The 18160-nt window shown below is 32.9% G+C and overlaps 1 long non-coding RNA gene across 31 annotated transcripts; it reads right to left on the reverse strand.

The window, feature by feature from the left end:
* Positions 1 to 201: 201 nt before the first annotated feature.
* On the reverse strand, positions 202 to 17162 carry LOC133807402 (uncharacterized). 31 transcript variants are annotated; one of them, XR_009879357.1, is made up of 6 exons: positions 7320 to 17120; positions 3893 to 5387; positions 3656 to 3724; positions 2216 to 2253; positions 1701 to 1977; positions 202 to 1598 (listed from the first exon to the last, which is right to left on the reverse strand). It is a non-coding gene; the product is annotated as an uncharacterized LOC133807402 (long non-coding RNA). The 31 variants fall into 31 exon arrangements; XR_009879363.1 differs by having other exon boundaries at positions 1701 to 5387; positions 7320 to 12663; positions 12780 to 12884; positions 12965 to 17157; XR_009879343.1 differs by having other exon boundaries at positions 1701 to 4488; positions 4719 to 4818; positions 4919 to 5387; positions 7320 to 17144.
* Positions 17163 to 18160: the final 998 nt, after the last annotated feature.

Raw genomic sequence — 18160 nt, forward strand, 5'->3', positions numbered from 1 at the left:
CTTAAAACATTTGTATTAATGGTACTAAAATTGGCTTTAGCCTTTATTCAAAAAGAAGAAACGTTATGCATTAGCAGAATATGTATTTATAAACTTTCAAATAAGTTAAATCTTTAAAGGAACTTTCAATTAAGCTGTGTTGTAAAATTGTTGTACGGAGTCATTAATCTGAAGGTAAATATGACTAACACGGCACACAAATTTATATATTTTAATAGCTAAAAATTATAATATAATTTTAAAATTTTCATCAACCAGGGAACATACCTAAACTTTCTACATTAAAATAACTGAACGAAGGGCTGACAACTAAAGATACAACTAAACAAAAAAAAAATTCCTATCGATATAAAAATAAAATAACTTCTAACCAACCTTTCAACTTTTATAAATACATACAAAAAAAAAAAGTGAAAAATATTAGTTTGGAGCTGCACTTGCAGAAAGTTGCCTACGTACCCTATAATTTATAGGGATCAAGCTCCACGTAGTTCTTATGACCTGCAAAAAAATTAAATTATTAAAATATCATAAAATATATAAATAACCAAGAGAAAAAGCTAAGTGAAACATGTTATTAAACTTGCTAATGGCTTTTTGATACGTATAACTGCTTAGTCAAATATATCACACACCCACGCAACCATATAATCATGAAATAATGCTTTCGTATATCACCTTGCCCGATTTTATTGTGATTAAAACATAAATAAAAATAAAAAATAAAAATATCAATCCGCGATGCTTAAATAAACGTAATCCAACGGCTAGCACCACAAATTAGACAATTATGGGCACATGGTAATCGTAGTTAAATAGACTTGTGCTTTACAAGAGTAACATCATACAGTGTTTTCCTATGTATTTTTTATAAATTCTATAAAAACAAAATTAGTTTATTGAATAAAAATGTTTAAACTGAATCAAATTTTAAAATCTACTATCGTGGAAGTTCTAAATACTTGTAGCATCAAAAAAAATTCTCGTTCATGTAGTAGAATTTATTCTCCTAAAATCCAATCAACAGGTTTCAAAATAAGCCAACACAATAGAACACTTAAACATGATATCGTGTGATGAAAATAGAAGAACCAATTGCGACATATTTGAAACAAAAGTTCAAACCATATCTCCAAAATGATCTACAGCTCGAATCTTAAATGCCAGCAACAGTCGAGAATAGAACCAAAATGTGATGAAACATAATCATAAGAGAACTTACAACGAGTTAGCTAGAGCCATAAAAGTAGATATTGGTGTCATAGACATCGAGGAAAAAAACAAAATCAGTTGATTAAGGATTACCGTAGAGTTAAAGAAATATACAAATAATATAAAACAGGATAAATTTTATGAAAGTTAACAACATATGCTTTGAAATTCACAAGACTTCAAACAAAAATATATGTAGTTCAATTTTTGAATAATTTACAGCTAGTGTCTCAGATGTCCCAAACTGCCAATGTTTGACACTCCCACGTGATAATCCAAAACCAAACAACCAACTATAAACACAAGCACTGCGACATTTTTTTAGCAGAGACAGAGTCGGCATATAATAGCATAGTGTAAATATCAACTTTTAGAGCTTCCATAACCTAAGAAAAAAATGAAGAATCTAGGATACATCAGCACAAAATACTTGCGAGCAGTATGAAATACCATACTTAAAAAAGCGATCAGGAATAAGATTTCATTACCAGATATGAGCAACACAAACATTCAGAAGAATGAAGAATACTAGATATCCCAACACAACATCACTGAGATCTGTAAGATTGAAGACTTGTGCAAACTGCAGCACGAATACGAATAACAAAAAGTTGAAGCTATGTCAAATTAAATACTAGGTCAAATTGAGTTGACTACCCTTCAAGGTTAAAGCTTTGCTTAAATGGTCTCAAAACAAGAAGGTTGTAGCTCCAACAGTCAAGACATCTTCTGAAAACATGTCCACATTGCAAAATCCCCAATAGCCTGAAATAAACAAATCATATACAGGTAGAGATAAACAAAGTAACACAAGAAAAATAAGTCGAGTAAACCATCAAACAACCTAATTGTACTCTCGAGTGACATACTTTAAGCCTTGTACTTCACAATACATTCACTTGATAAAAAAACATAACGATAAGATTGAAGATGCTACATTTCACACACCACAAAAATCACAGGCCAAATTTTAATTATACTTTTGGAATGAATAATCGATCACCTAGAAAAATTGAGTTACCAGAAACCCCATACTAAGGCCTGAAAAGAAATGAAAAAAAGTCCATACACTTCATCAAATAAGCAAAAGTTAATAAGAGATAAATATTGTAGAAGTCAAATAATCAGCAACCATCAAGTTGTACACAGGTCAACATTCCCATAAGCATAAAAAGTTATCATTAAAAATATATATATTAAGAATAAAAAAGCGTGCATCACCTTCAAAGTGCAACAAAATGTCAAGTGAAGAAATGAAAAATATTTCCAAAAATACTTGACAAAGAAACTCTCCACAAAAGATAACAGGATTGAACAAAGCATCTTTCCTAAAACTTATCAATTGCAAACGAAGAGCCTGGTATTAACAAACAAAGGTACAAGGTAAGAACTTCGATGTTGTTCTAAGTCCAACCACTAGCAGATCTGAAGGTTTATTAAGGAAAAACGGAAAACCAAACCAACACAACTCAAAAACTCAATCCATACCCTTAGAAAGATCAGCATCATCTATACAAATCATATAAATAAAACCAAAAAAAACACTAAATTAAAGTCCACGATTATATATATAAATTTTGCACTTCTATATGAATGCTAATCTGATGGTCCCATGTGTCAATCAAAAGATGGTGATGATATGCGTGTATCAAAAATCCAAACAAGTACCAACCATACATCTGACCTTATATACTGAGAACATCCAACCAAACAAGATCAAAATCAAAATATATTTGTTGCTGATGCTCTGCTACATCAAAAGTTTAAGAAAAATAAATCCATAGACAACCATTAAGACCAAATATCATATTTTAGACCGAGAACACCAAACTGAACAAGTTCACAACATAGTTGAGTTTATAGTGTTAATTCATAAAACCAACCTCCTTACAAATGGAGTTCACAATATTGTTCCAAGTCCAAACAAGTAGGTTATTCAAAGAAATTCAAGAAAGAATGGGCAAGCCAACTCTAAAATAGAAAAGGCATCCAGGGTCATACATTGATCTATATTCTCTTCCAAAATAAAAACCCTACATAAAAAAACAAAAATAAATAGAACCATCATCTGCATATATCATATAGCCACAAAACATAATTGTAATCAACTATTAATTACCAACACAGCACATAAAAAGTGATCGCATGGAACCTTGACTTTCTCCAAATCGCATATATATACTAATCCAAATTCCCAACAGCAAATAATTAATCACAAATAATCAGCCTACATCAGTTTAGTGAAAATAAACAATAGTCACCCAAGATGGGTAACTCAATCAAATACAAAGAATCATCTGTAAAAATAAATATTGATGACAAAGCAATAACCCAAACATCTCCAAAAAAAAGAAACCCTCACAATTTCAAAAAATTAAATAATGAAAAATATCAAACTCATAGTGCTCTGGGGATAGAGAAGAGGAAAACATTAGTGACTTACAGTACGAAGACTAAAGCATCAAAGATTCACTACCAGGCTATGATAATATGCTCGAGTAAAAACAGAACCCTGAAATTCATTTAACAAGCAAAAGCAAAGACATGAACCAAAAATCTCACAAAGAGAAACTACAATTCTAGAAAAGATAAAATCCATTTAAAAGGAAACACTAATCCAATTCAACTCCTTTCAAAGGTTAAATTCTTGTCCAAATAGACCCAAGATAAGAAGACTAACATCTTACAAAGTCGAGAACCTGAAATTATTGAACAAAATGCATATGCTAAGATAGACAGCATATAAGAAAAGGCTTAGAATAAAGCCAGAATGATTGAATAAGAATGGAAAGAATCATTTTACATCCCCTTCACAATCCAATGACGCAAAAAACCTTGAAACTTTCTCGCGATCACCTAAAAAGAAAAAAGCAAACCAAAACTGTGAAAAATGGAGAGAGAAAGTAATGGAAAACAAAACCCTCAGTAATTATAATCAACTATTAGTTACCAACACAGTGCACAAAAGTAGTTGCACAATACGACTGAAACTCTACAAAACACATAAATACTAGTACAAATTCCAAACTTCAGATCAACAATCGACAATGCTCTGAAAATCATCGATGAAATAAATACTGATCACAAAGCATAATTCAACCTCTCCAAAAATAATAGTTCTCACAAATATCAAGAGATAAAAAAGGGATGAAACATATCTAGCCTGCAGTGATGGGAATGGAGAAGCCAACAAAGTTTGTGACTTGCAGCATGACCACTGAAGCATCCAAGATTTACCAAGATGCTATGATAGTATTCTCGAGTAAAAATGGAACCCTGAAAAATCATTAAACGCACAAAACCAAAGACATGAACCAAAAATCTTACAAAACCGAAGCTACAGTTCTAGAAAAGATAAAAAATCATTAAAGGAAACACTAGCCCAATTCAACTCCCTTTCAAGTTTAAGTTCTTGTCTAAATAGACCCGGGAAGAGAAGATTGACGCCTTACAAAGTTGAAAACCTGAAAATGAACAAAATGCATATGCAAAGATAGACAACATACAAGAAAGCGCCTAGAAGAAAATAAGAATTGAAAGAATCATTTTTCACCCCTCCACAATCCAACAACACAAAAATCCTTGAGCCATTCTCTCTCAGATCACCTAAAAAGAGAAAAACCAAAACCCTCAAAAATGGAGGCAGAAAGAAATGCAAAACAAAGCACGATGAGCAAATGAGAGGTAAAAGTAAGGATGACTATACTATGTCAAACCCATAAAGATGAAAGGCAGTTTTGTAAAACAACCTGAAAATTCATTTAAAATATTAGTACTAATATATCATAATATATATAAAGTCTACAAAAAATTTCCATAAGAAAAGTCAAACGTTGGGTAAGACAAGGAAGATATTAGTGACTTGCAGTATGAAGACTAAAGCATCCAAGATTCACCAACAAGCTACGATAATATTCTTAAGTAAAAGCAGAAACCTGAAAAGCCATTGAACGCAACAAAGCACAGGCATGTCATGAACAAAAATTCTCACAGAGACTGAAGGTATAGCAAATAAAAAGTCTTTTGAAGAAAATACTAGGACAAGTTAACTCCCTTCCAAGGTGCTTGTTAAGATAGGAATATAGTCAAGAACTTAAAATCATAGAACAAATGCATATGCTAAGATAGCCTTGAACCACTTTCCATCCCTATAAAAAACCATGGACCCGCATCACCTGCATAAATAATATAGTTCAAAACGTAGTTGAAATCAACTATCAGCTACCAACATAGCAGATAAAAGTGATCGCATGGAACCTCCAACTTTCTACAATTCGCATATATATACTAATCCAAATTCCCAACTGCAAAGTCACAAATAATTAGCATATTTCAGTTTTGCAAAAACAAACATCTGTAAAAATAAAAATTGATGACAAGGCAATAACCAAAACATTTCCAAAGAATTTTAAAAAATTAAAAAAAATTAAAAAAAAAAAAAGCATCTCACAACTTCAAAGGATTAAATAATATTGAAAAATATCAAACCCATAGTGCTCTAGGGTTAGAGAAGAGGAAGACATTAGTGGCTTTTGGTATGAAGACTAAAGCATCCACAATTTCAAAGGATTAAATATCAAACCCATAGTGCTCTAGGGTTAGAGAAGAGGAAGACATTAGTGGCTTGTAGCATGAAGACTAAAGCATCCAAGAATTACCAACAGGCTATGGTAATATTCTAAAAGTAAAAGAACCCTGAAATTCATTGAATGGGCAAAAGCAAAGACATGAAACAAAAATCTCACAAAGACCGAAGCTACAATTCTAGAAAAGATAAAATCCATTTAATAGGAAACACTAATCCAATTCAACTCCCTTCCAAGGTTAAATTCTTGTCCAAATAGACCGGAGAAACGCCTTACAAAGTCGAGAACCTAAAATTATTGAACAAAATGCATATGCTAAGATAGACAGCATATAAGAAAATGCCTAGAATAAAGCAAGAATGATTGAATAAGACTGGAAAGAATCATTTTACATCCCCTCCACAATCCAACAAACAAAAAACCTTGAAACATTCTGTCAAACACCTAAACAGAGAAAAACAAACCAAAACTCTAAAAAGATGGAGAGAGAAAGAAATGGAAAACCAAGCACAATGAGCAAAATGGGACGGACTATGTCAAACCCATAAACATGAAAGGCAGCAGTTTTGTAAAAAAAAACCTGAAAATTCATTTGAAAAATATATATAATATAAAAAGTAAATCAAACCATCCCCGTCCATCCTTAACAGCATTATATGGTCAAAACCAAACTCATGAATTTCAACATTACAAACAATATTTGGTAACAAAGCCAAACATTTGGTAAGACAAGGAAGGCATTGAGTAAAAGCAACAGGCTGTGATAATACTCTTAACTAAAAGCAGAAACCTGAAAAGTCATTGAAGGCACTAAAGCACACACATGACATAAATAATTTTGGAAATGTTAAATGACAAGAAACCTGAAGGAAACAAATGATCATTTATTTCAAGTAATACTTGGACTAAGAAACTCCCCTTAAAAGAAAAAAGAACTGAACAAAACATCTTCCTAAACCTTGTAAAATGCCAAAAAAAAAGAGCCTGAAATTAACAAACAAAACACGAACACTAATAGTCTTAAATATACGTGGAAAGAAAATAAGAAAATGAACAAAATCTTCAAAAAAAAAAAGCCCAAATTAAAATTAATGACTTGTCAAACCTACTCCAGCAACAAAGATACTTTAAGCCTTGATATAAATTTTGACAGAGGATTAAGAAAAATCTCGGAATCATTCAGTATCCACAATAATATCAAAAGGAAACCAAGTTAAGATAGAAGTTAAATAACTACTGAGAAAAAAATGACCACCATCACAGGCTAGCTTTAATTAGTTAACAAGAGCTCTATCCAGTCCAAAGCCAAATGACTACTGAGAAAAAAATGACTCATTTACTTAATGAGAAAATACATTTATATAGGGACAGAGAAAGTCGATTGAAATGATGATAAGCACATAAAGTAGGAACTCCAATGTTGACTTTGTGAAATCATCACATTTATCTCCATACGAAATGCAATGTTGTTCCAAGTCCAAAACAAGAAAATTCAAGAAGGAATGGAAAACTAAACCATACCCAATGGTTGCCTATGGATCTCAATCTAGACCCCAACAGAATGACAAATCAGCATCATCTGTACAAATCATATGAATGAAACCTCAAGTTCAAGTCAATAATTAGATATCAAAAACTATTTAAAAAAAAATAAGAAACAGTCGAACTAAACATTTGCACTACCAATGTCTTGACTAATCCAATGTACCGAGTGTAAATCAATAGTTGGCAGTGTTATAAGCATAGATCGAAAATTCCAAACGCGTATAGATACACGTGCAAAGTCCCAAGTGTAAATCAACCATTGGTGATGCTCTGTTAATCAAAAACCAAGGAAAAAGGTCGTAAAAATCTAAGGCCGGAGAGATTCGTATAAATCATATAATACCCACAAAATCGTCAATTGTTATAAACTACTATTAGTTACCAACACAATGTACAAAAGTGGTTGCATAGAACCACAAAACGCATATAAATACTGATAAAAAATCCCAAGAGCAGATCAGGCAGTGCTATAAGAATCATCTGCAAAATAAATACGGATCACAAAGCATAACCCAATCTTTCCAAAAATAATAATTCGAGATAAAAGGATGAGGATGGGAATGGAGAAGAAGACATTTGTGACTTGAAGCATGACGACTAAAGCATCAAGGGTATACCAACAGGCTATGATTATATTCTCGAATAAAAGCATAACCCTGAAAATTTATTTAACGCCCAACGGCAAAGACATGAACCAAAAATCTCACAACGATCGAAGCTCAGTATTAGAAAAAATAAAAATTCATTTAAAAGGAAACACTAGTCCAAGTCAACTCCCTTCCAAGGTTAAAGTCTTGAAAAGAAGACTAACGTCTTACAAAGTCGAGAACCTTAAATTATTGAAACAAATGCATCTACTAAGATAGATAGCATGTAAGAAAACGCCTAGAAAGCAAGGATGATTGAATAAGAATTGAAAATTCATTTTACACCCCTTCAAAACCCAACGACACAAAAATTCTTGAACCATTCTCTAGATCACCTAAAAAAGAAAAACATACCAAAAAAACCCTCAAAAATGGAGGTTGAAAGAAATGCAAAACAAAACATGATGAGAAAAATAAGAGTAAAAGTAAGGACAATGATACTATATCTGATCTTTAAAATCTTTAAAGATGAAAAGCAGTTTTGTAAAACATAATTCATTTAAAAAATATATATTAAAAAAATATATCAAACCATTCGTCCATCCTCGCATCAATGGTCGAAACATAATTAATGAATATCAACGTCGCAAACGATTTCAGAATAGACAAGGAAGACATTAGTGAATTGCAGTATGAAAACTAAAACATCCAAAATTCACCAAAAGGCCATGATAATATTCTCGAGTAAAAGCATGAACCTGAAAAGCCATTGAACGCAATGACATGAACAAAAAAATCTCACACATACCGAAGATATAAAGAAAATCAAGAACGTGAAATCAACAAACAAATGCATATGCTTTTAGATAGCCCTGACCCATTTTCCATGACATATAAACCAAGAGCCTTAAAAGTAGAGAAAGGTAAAATGTAAGATCGACGAAGTTATGTCAGAACAATGCAACTTAAAATAACCTTAAGATTTTGCCATATATAAAAAATGGTATTTAGTAAGTACGTGATCAAAGCCAAAAAGAAGAAAATTTTACGTAACTATTATGTAAAAATTTAATTATATATCACCTTTCGATAACTTGATGGCAACATAAATACCGACCCGATTTTGTTGTGTATAACTATCCTCGTACGGTCAGCATTATAACTTTCAGCTAATGGTAATCAATAAATATAAAATTTCTTGGTGAATGATTGCAAAACAAATAAGACTAACGAAAACTAGCTTGTTAGTTTGCAAAACTTGGTTGTTGTGGTGTTACACGGCCTAGGTTTTTAATAATATTATTAATTTTCACCCTAATATTGTTTATGTACTTGACTTAAAATTGTTTTATCTAGTGTTTCTGAACTGAAATCATGCTAAATTTACCGTAGGCAAAACGAAAGTAGGCGATAGAGTAAGATATAATATTAGTGTATTCATATTATGTCAACAAAAGAATTACAATCATAATGGCGAAAAGCGTGTGACAGACAAAAACAAATTTTTAAATTCTATAAATTCCTAAAATATGTACCATAAAAGTAATTTTATCCTAGTTTATCTTTATATATAATTTGTTTTAAATTTACCTCTTCTAAAACCCAATTCATTTATTCAGGTTTCAAAACATGCAAAAACAGCATATTACTGAAACATTATATCGTGTAACATGCCAATAATAAAATGTCCGTAAAATAAATGTACATATTTGGTAGCAGTCGGTTAAATATTTGTAGACCAGTTTATCGAAAACAGTATATACTCTAGCGACTTGATGGAATACAAAAGTTCACAATTATCCTAAAAGATCTATACCGTGAATAAGGAAAAACAAGAAGGTGTTGAGTACACCCAAAATAAAGACTGTTCGAGAATAAATATTCTCAAGATAATATTAATAGTAATATGACGAGAAATAAGAACTCAAATTAGAGATTGACGTACAGTATCCAAAAAAAATAACAAATACTTTTATGAAAAAAAGGGTATATTTCTTATAAGACGTGAACTACCAAAATCATAAGACGGCTTCAAACATCAAATGTGCTCCACAGAAAGTAAATCCAACAGATCAGTTAATAATCACAAGACAACTTCAAACGGCAGGCAAGCTTGTACCACGAAAAGTATTTGACTGAAAAACACGACACTATAGCGTCTCCAATGTCTCAAACCAATTATACCCTATATGTTCAACAAAACCACTTAGAAACAGAATGAAAAAAAAAAAAAAAAGAATACACAGCAGAGAACGACACCATCTGCAGTTAACACGATCATGATTGTCATATCACCCACCCTCTTGATATAAAGTTTGAACAAAAAGAATATCACCACCATAGGAATGTCAATTAAGCAATTTACCAATTTTCCTTTAAATAGTCAACTCCCCGGAGCATTATAATATAGAAGATCCGTGAGAAGTGCAGCCTAAAGACCACTCCAGCCTAAAAAAGGGCATGAACCAAAGATAGGACACCATCAAACAAATCAGAAAACTCATCGGACACCAGAAACCCAGTCCACAATCACATTAACAAACTTAAAAGAGCTGATCACAATAAGATTAATCTTCCAGGGGATTAGAGATACTTAACCAATGTACCAGGTCCCAAACACAAACAAACATGCAACGTCCCAATAGTTAATCAGCTGTTGGTGGAGTTGAGGGGAAAAACCGTAGACAATGATAAAAACCAAACATCTAACCTTGTACTGAGAACCAAATGAGCTCACAAACAGTTGTGCCTTGCTCTGCTTACATCAAAAGTAGCGGGAAAATAAACCGAAGATATCAATCAAGAACCAAATATCTGACCTTATATTGAGAGCATCAAACCAATCCAACCATACGAGTTCACAACTGTATGTTAATTCATGAAACCAACATTCATACAAAAAGAACTTGCAATATTGTTTCAAATCCAAAAGAGTTGCTTATTCAAATGAAAATTCAAAGTTCCGGGAAATGAACTCAAAAGCTATAATACATACCCCAACGTGGCATATCTAATTCCAGATCTCATAGATAATTCAAAAATTGGCCTCATCTGCATTAATCACATAGATAACCACAAAACCATCCGTAGTCAAAATAAACTATCAGATACCAACACAACACATGAAAGATACCAAACAGAACCTCTGAACTTCTACTGAACGAATGTAGATACTAATCCGAAGTCTCAGCTCAGTGAGCCAACCAACAATCGGCAATGTTCTGCATGTATCAAGTTTAGTGAAAATAAACCACAGTATCATAAGAAAAGGTGAAGATGAAACATGTTTAACCCACAGTGCTGGAAATGTTGAAGAGGAAGACATTAGTTAACTGAGGCATGAAAACAAAAGGTGGTGAAAATAATCTTGATTAGAACCTGAACCCTGAAAATCCATTGAACGCCCCAAAGCAAAAATATGAACAAAAAATCGGACACAACTGGTTGCTACAGGAAAAGATAAAAAAATAGTCCAAGATTTTATGCTTGTATAAATAGATCTGAGAAAGAAGATTGACGCCTAAGAAAATATCAACAACGCAAGGACAATTAAACATGAAATGAAAGAAATCATTTTACATCCCCGCTACAATCCAGCAACACAAAACAAAGAATATAGTCGACTTGAACCATTGCCTTGATTGCCTAGAAATGAAAAAATATACCCTAAAAAATAGTATCAGATATAAATGGTACAATTCAAATAATTGAAACAGAGAGTAAAGGGAGAGGTAAATGTAAGAGCTAAGATGAAAAGCTGCAATTTTGAATAACTTGAATTGGTAAAACGCTGAAGACATCCACAGCAGAATAGAATATAATGTAGAGTTTACGTCAAACCATCCGTCCAATAATAAGAAGCAGTTCAAATATAAAACTCCCCCAATCATAATTAAACTTAAGCCAACATCCTCATAATCATAAGAGAAACCTGAAGGGGAAAAATGAACAGTTAATTTGAAAATTACTAGGACCAAAAACTACCCTAAAGATAATAAAATGATTGAACAGTCTTCCTAAAACTTGCAACTTGCCAACAAAGGGCTTGAAATTACCGAACAAAACACGAACACTAATAATAGCCTAAAAGATATCAAAAAGAAAAGCTTCAAGAAAAGATAAAAGCTCAAACTATAGTTTAATGACTAGTCAAACCTCCTCCATCAACAAAGATACTTTTAAGTCTTGAATAGAAATTTTGACAACCTAAAATGAGGGAATTCAAAAAAGCCTCAGAATCATAAAGTTTATACAAAAAGACCAAAAGGAAACCAAAGGATAAGATAACATAGCAGTTAAGACCAAAAGGAAACCAAAGGATAATATAACATAGCAGTTAAGACCGAGAAGGGAACACCACCATCACAGGCTAGCTTTAATTAGTAAACAAAAGCTCGATCCAGTCGAAAGCCAAATGAGTACTGGAAAAATGACGGATGTACCTAATTAGAAAATACATCATATAGCGAGAGAAAGTCAATTTAAACAATGAGAAGTATAGAAAACTAGAATTCTTATTCTTCACAAATTAGGTAGGTTGAAGAAACTCCACAGTTGACTAGTGAAATCATGCCTGCTATCTCCATAAGAACTGCAATGTTGTTCCAAGTCCAAAAGAAGAAAGTTCAAGAAAAAACGGAAAAACAACTCAAACACTAAAAATCAAACAATACCCAAAGGTTGACTATGGATCTCAATCCGGACCCCCCAGTGGGAAAACAAATCAGCATCATCTATACAAATCATATAAATGAAACCTCAAGTTAAATCAACAATTAGAAATCAAAAACAGAGTCAAAAAAATGTGCAAACAAAGCCTTTGCACTACCAAAGTCTTATAGATACTAACCTAATGGACCGAGTGTAAAGAAACAGTTGTCGATTTTCATATAGACACGAATGAGAAGTGCTAAGTGTAAATCAACCACAAGCGATGCTCTGCATTCATCAAAAGCTACGGAAAAATATATAGTAGATAATCATCAAGAACCAAATATCTGAACTTACCAAGACGTCAAGAACTAAATATCTAACCTTATAATGAGAAGGTCCGACAAGTTATGGTGGTAAATTTATGTAAATCCAGATCCCACATAAGAATCAAAGACCAGAGGGATCTGCAAAATTCATATAGAATACCCACAAAACCCTCGGTAGATATAATCAACTACAAATAAGAAAACGCCTAGAAGAAAGCAAGGGTGATTGAATAAGAATTGAAAGAATAGTTTTACACCCCCCTCCACAATCCGACACAAAAAATCTTGAACCATTCTCTCGACCTAGGAAAAGAGAAACATACAAAAACACTCAAAAATGGAGGCAAAAAAAAATACAAAACAAAGCACAATAAGCAAAATGAGAGACAAATGGATGATGATACTGTGTCAGACCCATAAAGATGAAAGGCCGCAGTTCTCTAAAGCAACCTGAAAATTCATTTGAAAAATATAAAACAAAAGAAATCATTTTACACCCCTCCACAATCCAGCAAACGTGAAACAGAAATATACTCAGAACCTTGAACCATTCTCACAATCGCCTAGAAAGGGAAGAAAATACTGAAACCCTAAAAAATCATGCCAGAATGAAATGGAACAATTCAAATACTTTAATCACGGCGAGTAAAAGGAGAGGTAAATGTAAGAATAAAAATGCTAAGTCAAACCCAAAAAAAATGAAAAGCTACAATGGTAAAAACAACCTGAAATTTCATTATAAATAAAAAAAAAAGAATTAAGGTTGCTGAAGACATTTTGGCATTACAAATTTAAGTCAGTAGTTCAAATAGAAAACTCCACCAAACATACGAAAAAACTGAAAAACGCACCTTGAAGACTGATGCATAAGAACCAGTCCAGATCAAAGCTACAACGTCAAAAAAATCAAAAAGAAGCTACGTTAAGTAAAGACAATCTAAGAGACCACCATACAAGGTTAAAGCTGCTTAAATGGACCAAAGAAAAGAAAGTTGCAGCCCTCCAACCAACAAAGACATCCTTCGAAACAAGTCCAGAACAGTGAACAACTAAAATCCGAGAGCCTGAATACCGAAACCATGTATGAACAAAAAGCCTAAATGAATGAACAGAAGAAAAATAAGTTAGGATGAAGACAGCAAGTTAAAAAACAACAATTTTATATAAGTTAATTAATAAATAATAATGCGTATATGCAATTTGAAGATGTGAAATTCCAACTTTTAATTTTATTTTTGGAAAAGCATACTTGGACTTGGACAGATTGAGTTCGCAGAAAACCTCAACAGCCTGAAAGAAAGGAAAAAGTCACATGAACTTGGTCATGAGCTAATAACAACTAATCAAATAATGAAGACGCAGTTCATTGAGCATAATGATCTTGCGGAGACGACCTTCTAAAAATTGTAAATTTTCAACAAATAGCCTGAAATAACAAAGAAAACACGAACACTTGTAGCATAAATATACTTGAAAAGAAAAGAAGAAAATCTTCAAGAAAAAATTAAAGCCCAAATTTAGACTAATGATTTGTTAAGCCTCCTCCAGCACCAAAGGTACTTTAAGCCTTCTATAGAAATTTTGATGACCTAAAATGAGAGAATTCGAAACAACTTTGGAATCATAAAAGTTTACAAAAAAATATCGAAAGGAAACGTTAACATAGAAGTTAAGATTGAGAAGGGAACACCAAGATCACAGGCCAGCTTTAATTAGTGCACAAGAGCTCCATCCAGTCGAGAGCCAATTGAGTACTGGGAAAAAAAAATCGACACTTTTGCTTAATGAAAAAATATCATCATATAGGGGCAAAGAAAGTCAATTTAAACAATGACAAGTATATAAAACTAGAATTCTTATTTGCTACAAAATAGGTAGGTTGAAGGAACTCCAATGTCGACTCTGTGAAATCATGCCAGCTATCCAGCTATCTCCATAAGAACTGCAATGTTGTTCTAAGTCCAAAACAAGAAAATTCAATAGAGAAGGGAACACTAAACCAACAACTCAAAAAGTAAACCATACCCAATGGTCGACTATGGATCTCTCTCCAGACCCAATATAACGAAAAATCCGCATCATCTATACAAATCATATTAATGAAACCCAAGTTAAATTCAGCAATTAGATGATGCCGACTACCAACAGCTAGAATGTAAAAACACTTTTTTTTTTAAAAAGTCGAACAAAACCTTTGCACTACCAAAGTCTTATATATACTAATGTAAAGCAACAGTTGTCGATGCTGTTTGTATAAATCAGAAATTCCAAATTCCAATCGCATATATACACGCATGTAAAGTACCAAGTGTAAATCAACCACGGGCGATGCTCTGCATTCATCAAAATCCAAGGAAAAATATACCATAGATAATCATCGAGAACCATTTATCTGAACATATATCGACACGTCAAAAACTAAATATCTGACCTTATAATGAGAAAGTCCAACAAGTGATGGTCGCAAATATGTATACAACTCCAGATCCCACATAAAAATCAAAGAACGGAGGGATCTGCATGAATCACATGAATACCCACAAAACCCACAGTTGTTATAAACAACTATTAGTTACAAACACAATGCACAGAAGTGGTTGCACAGAACCTCTGAACCTCTACAAAATGCATATAAATGCTAATACAAATTCCCAAGTGCAGATCAACAATCGGCAACGCTCTAAGAATCATCTGTGAAATATATACGGATCACAAAGCATAAACCAACCTTTCCAAAAATATAATTCTCACAACATCGAGATAAAAAGGTGATGAAACATATCTAGCCTGCAGAGGAAGACATTTGTGGCTTGCAGCATGACGACTAAAGCATCCAGGGCTTACCAACAGCCCATAATAATATTCTCGAGTAAAAGCAGAACCCTGAAAATTCATTGAACGCCCAAAAGAAGAGACATGAACCACATCTCACAAAGTCCGAAGCTTCAATTCTAGAAAAGATAAAAATCCATTTAAAAGGAAAAACTAGGAAGTCAACTCCCTTCCAAGGTTTAATCTTGTTTAAAGAAGACTGATGCCTTACGAAGTCGAGAACCTTAAATTATTGAAATTATTGAACAATATGCATGTACTAAGATAGACAGCATAGGAAAAAAAAACGCCTTGAAAAAAGCAAGGATGATTGAATAAGAATTGAAAGAATCATTTTGCACCATCCAAGGACAAAAAACCTTTAACCATTCTCCCGATCACTAAAAAGTGAAAACATACCAAAACCCTCAGAAATGTTGGTAGAAAGAAATGTAAAACAAAGCACGATGAAGAAAGAATGATGATACTATATCAAGCCCGTAGAGATGCAAGGCCGCAGTTTTGTAAAACAACCTGAAAGTTCATTTGAAAATATATGTATATAATAGAAAAAGTAAATCAAACCATCCGTCCATCCTTTAAAGCATCAATGGTTGAAACCAAACTTGTGAATATCTAACATTAAAAACGATTTTAGAGTAACAAAGTCAAACGTCGGGTAAGACAAGGAATTGGCAAAACTTTAACATTACTTGAAACCTTCTTGCCCAACCTCTAAGCAGAGGACATATAAAAGGAGCAAAATGCTTCACACGACTTCAAAGAAAACAAAGAGGATTTGATTCAATAAATCTGGAAATTTCATATATTTTATGAATATATTTCTGCATTGACAATATCAATCAACCAAAAAACCTGAGACACCATGAAATTGGGGGCATTCTATCAAGCTACTCCCAGCCTCAACAATCCAAGCCAACCCTCGAACGACGTTATTGAAGAAAATTTTCAGGTATAATGTGAAAACCACACAATAGTCGTAGCCATAATCTGCATATTTCAACACATAATGAAACCAAACAAAGCCCAAGGCCACCATAAGCTGAATAAACCAAAAATCCAAACGGTGACAAAAGAATCCCTAAATAACGAAGGAATCAAATAACAAAGGCGGACAGCGATCGAAAACCAAACCGATCTAAACAAAATCCCAAGCGTAAATCAACGATCCTCTCTGCATAAATCAATTTCGACAGATATCACTAACCGATCCATATAAAACGCATACAAAGATTAACCAGGCCCAAGAATATCGATAGAAGAACGAAGTCATGATAAGCAATCAACACCAGATGGAAAGATCAAACTCTTGCATCAGAGAGAAGAGAGAGATGACCCCATTCTCGAAACTTCAATGGGGTACCGATTAAAAGAGAAGCCAGGACTATTTATAGCAGAAGATGTGTATATGGACGGCCAAGATTAAGTGATGTTAAGAGATCTGGACGGTTGAGGAGAACGCGGCCTTCTAAAGTGGTGGGTTGAATTATTATTTTTTCGGAATCAAAAGAGGCGGTGGGTGGGTGAATGGGTGCTGTGGATAAATTACGCGGTTTCTATTTCTAATTTTTTTTTTTCATAATTGTTTTTTTAAAATCAACTTTTTTTTTCCTTGAAAGCAAAGACACACGTGCCTTTCCTTCCTTCTTACCCAAAATATGACGTGGCTTTTTCATTTTCTAAAGTAAAACAGCTGTACAAAGTAGCCTAATCTTGCGGTACAAGATAAAGATGATTAAAATCAATTATAACAGGGGAAATTCATTTTTAATGTATTAAGTAGTTCTTTATAACAAAATAATACCAATCTAAAAAAATATTATATTTTTATTTTAGTATTCTTTGGATTCCCAAAAATATCTCTATCATAAATTTTCTATCTTTTTCTCTTACTATCTTCTCCCTCTCTATCTCTCATATTTTCCCTCTCTATCTCTCAAGCTTTCGTACACAAAAAAACAAAACAAGACATCTTAATCTATACAAATTTTCGAACTTGGATTTCAGGGGCAAGTTGTGAATCTTTTCAAGGCAAGAACTTCATTTTGGATTTCGGATAAAAATCGTATGGGTAAGTATATATATGTTATATGTAGTGAGGAAACTTGTTTATCAACATTGTTTTTGCTATTTCGAATAGATCTGTGTATGCATTCATATTTTATTGTAATTTTTCACTGTCAGAATGAATTTTCGTTCTTTTTTTAGTTGTTTGTCTGCCTCGATGAGACTCGATGGACTTCGATAAAACTCTCATATGCTTATATTATTTGTCTACCTCAATATGCCTCGATGGGACTCGATGGACCTCGATAAAACCCTCATATGTTTATATTATTTGTCTACCTCGATATGCCTCGATGGACCTGTATAAAAACCTCAAACTTTTAGGAACAATGGGTACCTCGATGAGATTCAA

This window comes from Humulus lupulus, chromosome X (genome assembly GCF_963169125.1).
Source record: "Humulus lupulus chromosome X, drHumLupu1.1, whole genome shotgun sequence".
Taxonomy (NCBI): domain Eukaryota; kingdom Viridiplantae; phylum Streptophyta; class Magnoliopsida; order Rosales; family Cannabaceae; genus Humulus; species Humulus lupulus.